This window comes from Mustela nigripes, chromosome 2 (assembly GCF_022355385.1).
Source record: "Mustela nigripes isolate SB6536 chromosome 2, MUSNIG.SB6536, whole genome shotgun sequence".
Classification (NCBI taxonomy): Eukaryota; Metazoa; Chordata; class Mammalia; order Carnivora; family Mustelidae; genus Mustela; species Mustela nigripes.
This window is the reverse complement of record NC_081558.1, coordinates 63,619,149-63,624,387: the sequence shown is the minus strand read 5'-3', so window position 1 is coordinate 63,624,387 and position 5,239 is coordinate 63,619,149. Positions and strand designations below refer to the sequence as shown.

General features: G+C 40.8%; 1 pseudogene; it reads right to left on the bottom strand.

The window, feature by feature from the left end:
- Positions 1–3,977: 3,977 nt before the first annotated feature.
- The window catches only part of LOC132010457 (farnesyl pyrophosphate synthase-like), a 7,331-nt pseudogene continuing 6,069 nt past the window's right edge, over positions 3,978–5,239 (bottom strand).

The following is a 5,239-nucleotide window of genomic DNA, read 5'->3' as shown; positions in this document are numbered from 1 at the left end:
CCTTTCTCCCAACTCCCCTCCCCCCAGCAACCCTCAGTTTGTTTTGTAGATTAAGAGTCACTTATGGTTTATCTCCCTCCCAATCCCATCTTGTTTCATTTATTCTTCTCCTACCCCCTTAATCCCCCATGTTGCATCTCCACTTCCTCATATCAGGGAGATCATATGATAGTTATCTTTCTCCGCTTGACTTACTTCGCTAAGCATGATACCCTCTAATTCCATCCATGTCTTTGCAAATGGCAAGATTTTATTTCTTTTGATGGCTGCATAGTAATCCATTGTGTATATATACCACATCTTCTTTGTCCCTTCATCTGTTGATGGACATCTAGGTTCTCTCCATAGTTTGGCTATTGTGGACATTGCTGCTATAAACATTTGGGTGCATGTGTCCCTTCGGATCATTACGTTTGTATCTTTAGGGTAAATACCCATTAGTGCTATTGCTGGGTCATAGGGTAGTTCTATTTTCAACATTTTGAGGAACCTCCATGTTGTTTTCCAGAGTGGTTGTACCAGCTTGCATTCCCACCAACAGTGTAGGAGGGTTCCCCTTTCTCCGAATCCTTGCCAGCATCTATCATTTCCTGACTTGTTAATTTTAGCCATTCTGACTGGTGTGAGGTGATATCTCATTGTGGTTTTGATTTGTATTTCCCTGATGCCGAGTGATATGGAGCACTTTTTCATGTGTCTGTTGGCCATCTGGATGTCTTCTTTGCAGAAATGTCTGTTCATGTCTTCTGCCCAGCCTCTTCAATAAATGGTGTTGGGAAAATTGGACAGCCACATGCATAAAAATTAAATTGGACCATTTCCTTATACCACACACAAAAATAGACTCAAAATGGATAAAGGACCTCAATGCGAGAAAGGAATCCATCCAAATCCTTGAGGAGAACACAGGCAGCAACCTCTTCGACCTCATCCGCAGCAACATCTTCCTAGGAATCGCCAAAGGCAAGAGAAGCAAGGGCAAAAATGAACTATTGGGATTTTATCAAGATCAAAAGCTTTTGCACAGCAAAGGAAACAGTTAACAAAACCAAAAGACAACTGACAGAATGGGAGAAGATATTTGCAAACGACATATCAGATAAAGGGCTAGTGTCCAAAATCTATAAAGAACTTAGCAAACTCAATACCCAAATAACAAATAATCCAATCAAAAAGCAATTCTTATATCCCAGAAAGAAGTGTACTTGCGAATGCCAAGGTTGGATTAAGGTTTGTAAGGTGTGATCTTCAGGTCCCTTGGCCACTTCTGACCATAGACCAAATCACCCAAACATCCCAAATCTAATAAGAAACAAATGTAGGGAGGAGGCATACATAGGGAAACCTAAAACTGGATTCCAAGATCAAGCCACTACCACCATGAACTCACAGAAAGCACTTTAAGTGCTTTATACTAAATCTAGCTCTAATACAAAAATCCAGAAGAATGGTATGGATAAAATGCTACAGCAGAGAGCCATGCACTTGAGGGCCATAAGAGGAGCTGAAACTTAACAGGTGAAATTATACCTTTCTTCCTCAAATTGTGGGCTTTAAAGAATATGGACTAGCAAGAGAAAATGTATATGTAACCCATGCTACAATGATATGCAACCAATGCGTGTCTGGTTCTTCTAATGCTCATCCTACAAGCTCTGAGCATCACCTATACCCATAAAAACTGAGAGGGCATGTCACTACACCCCAGCATTCTTTCCATATCCTGGCAGTACCTACTGAATATGTATACTGGTATGGGGAAAGAACTCCAACTGACATCAACTGAGCACCAATATACTGGTGCTTCACACTTGCTGACCATTTCACTCTCATGACCACCATAAAAATTAATCTTATTATCAGCACCTTCCAGATAAAGACACCACAGATAATGGAAAATATGGATTTGTTGAATATATATTAAATTTGACCTTCAGTCCCAAAGGCAACACAGAAATGCAATTGTAGAGGCCGACATATGGGACCTTTCTAAGGTGGTCATAAAGAAATAAAGAGCTGTGAGCACAGTAATGACCCATTGAAATAGAGATCAGCATGGCCAGAGTTCAGAGAAGGGTTGCATTCCATTATGGAAAATGTTGAGAAGGCCCAGAGTCCATAGAAACCTCAAAGATGCTCTTTCTATAGTTTCATTTAGGGCCAAATTTTGGCTCTTGAGCTCTCTGATGAAAGGTAACCCAAGTAATTTTTCAAGGTCAATACAAGCAATGACCTTCAAGTCAAACTCTATTGGCTCTGAATTGCAAAAGACAATAATTACACCACATCTATAGCATCTCTGCAGCAAAATTGAAAAGAATGTTATCCTCTCTGACTCCCCAATCCCTCAGAAAACAGTAGGGACCAGAGGAATGTGGCATTGCTCAGAACAGGTAAATAACCCAATAGTGTGATTTTTATATTCATGTTGATTAAAGATGTCATCTTGCTTCAACAAGCTTTGAGAAGTGCCCAGATGGATCCTTTTTCTCATGACTCATAAATTACACAGTTCGCTGAATCTGTAATTCACAGAAACATATCATGGTGTCGGCCTTGTAAATGCCAATGCCAAAGCACCAGCGCCTTTCATTATACACTGTGATTATGGATTAAATGATTTCATAAATATATTGGGTGTTTCACATTTGGTATGAGGCTGTCTTAGAGTCCCTACAATCTGTCATCGCTGTTAACAAGATATCGACCTCCTGGTAATCCAAGCAAAAAACATCCCCCTTTGAATGTCAGCCAAGAAGAAAACCCTCCAGAACTTCCACAAACTGCTCTCAAATCCCATAAGTAGAATAACCTCAAGAAAAAGGCCAGCAAAAGGGCCTTGGATGTCAAGGGCTGTGTCTGAGCAACATGAAGTATAGGCATTAGTGATGTTTGCAATTCCTTCTCTCCCCAGTGCAACAAGGACCATTTTAAGCAGGTGAAGCCCTTAAAGTAGGTTTCTCCAGAATTTCACTAAAGAATTCCTACCAGCATAAAAGGATGAACTATGTGTACACAAGTCCTGGAGGTAGGGCTGCTAGATCTTACTATAATTTCAAAATTTCCTAGAAGTCTTGGATGATATCTTTTAAAGTTTATTATATACTTTACATCCTGTTCCATAAGAGTTCCCAACTTAATATGGTATGTAAGTGAAATATTCCAGGAAGTGGAGTCATGTTTATCTTGGATATTGAGTAGGCTGTGGTCTTTATTCACACTAGAGCCCCAAGGATCACAAACCTCCACTTTCAGAGCTTCAGTCTTCAGGAGTTTCCTAAATGAAACTAATTTCATGTAATGCCAAAATGGGGGAATTGCTAAGATTGAACCTACTTTGCAGTTGCAGAAGAGTCTCAATGTCTTCTTTCATAGGTGAATTAAGACGTTCCTTTATATTGTTGCCAGATTTCATTTTCAAATTTTGCCTTTGTATTACTGTTTGTAGATCATAGGCCAAAGATCTAGATAACTGGTGTTTTATATACGTCTCTATTTTAGCAATGAAACTACAGCTTGGGTGGAACATCACTAAGCAAACCCAGAAAGCAGATCAGATGCCAACCTTCATGTGTATAACAATGTTTGCAATTGGGATTTTAGAGTCTTTAAAGGTCTTTTTACCAAAGGATCTGTAAGATATATTACAGTTATATATATATATATATATATATATATATATATATATATATATATATATATATAGTGGTGCCTCAAACTTCCTGTTCACATAAACCCTAAGAGAAACTTAAAAAACATTGAACCTAAGCATTTTCTTATCAAGGCCGATGGCATAAGCCCAAGAGGTGAAACAAATCACACAAACATGTTTAAAATCCTTACTAGCATCCCACTTGCTAAGATTCCATTGCTTAAATGAAGTCACATGGTCAAGTCCAACATCAAAGAGGTGGGGAAATGTACTCCCTTTGCTGCAAGGGTGATGAGTGAAGAATTGAGAACATAAATCCAACTGATCATTTTGTTGTTGTTTTTTGGAAGGTTAGACAATTTATTAAGAGCCCCCTTTCCTCTGTCTTTAGGTCACTTTTTCCTCTGTAGACCTTGTGTGTTAACCCCAGGAACATGGCTTGGAGCAGAGGCATGGCTCGATGAGGCCCAGAAGGTGGCTGCAGCTGTCTAGCTCATACCACATGAACACAGCTGGCAGGTTCAGCTCCTTATACAGCATCTTCACCCAGGGCCACCTTCTTGGCCTCCTTCTGCCCATAACTCTCCTGAAGGATCTTGTACTGTTCTAGAGAGGCCTGCTGCAGACACCGAACCAACAAGCCAACTACATTTTTTGTCCTGGATGTCTGTGTCAATTTTAGCTGTCACACTAGGGTCTCCAGAGAGATCATGGTAATAATCCTGATTCTGAAAGAACTCCCCTATCTCCAGCAGGATTCTTTTGGCATTGGCATGCTTTTCTCCCCATCTATGCCTGCCATATCCACAGCAGCAGGCACAGGAACACAGAATGAATAGAATGCAGTCTTGTACTTGACAATACATTTATACCTCTTTTCAGTAATTCTGCCAAGATCCACATTATCCTGGAGGGCTGTGATGAGGTCCAGGGTCCATCTGATCTCAGTCTTATAGGAACTCTGTAGGAAAAGCGCAAATGGTTTCAGATAATAAGGCTGCTCTTGGCAGTAAAAATTTAGCAGGTGGTGGATATATGCTTCCAGAAACAAAACTTCAGTGATGGTATCCAAACCTATGCCAGGTTTGTGATACCTATAGATCATGGTATGCCCCGTCCAGTGAAAGATGAATCCATGATGTCATCTGACACCAGGAAGAAAGCCTGGAGCATTTCCACAAACCAGCCCGCAGTCAGGGCCTGCTGGAGACTATCAGCACCCTGCTTCCCTGGCTCCACCACCTCCTGAAAATCTATCAGCACTGTCAAACCCCACTGGTACTTGCCTTGGATAGCACTGTATCCCAAGACCTTCTTAAGCCAGGCAATTCCATCTCCTGTCTCCAGGTGGGTCATGCCATCCTCAGTCAGCACTTTGACCATCTGAGAGAAGTGCTGGATGAAATCCTGCTTTACTTGGGCATAAGGATCTAATTTCTGGTCCCCATCCATTATTTTTTTTAATTTATTTTTTATTTATTTTAAGCATAACAGTATTCATTATTTTTTCACCACACCCAGTGCTCCATGCAATCCGTGCCCTCTGTAATACCCACCACCTGGTACCCCAACCTCCCACCCCCCCAC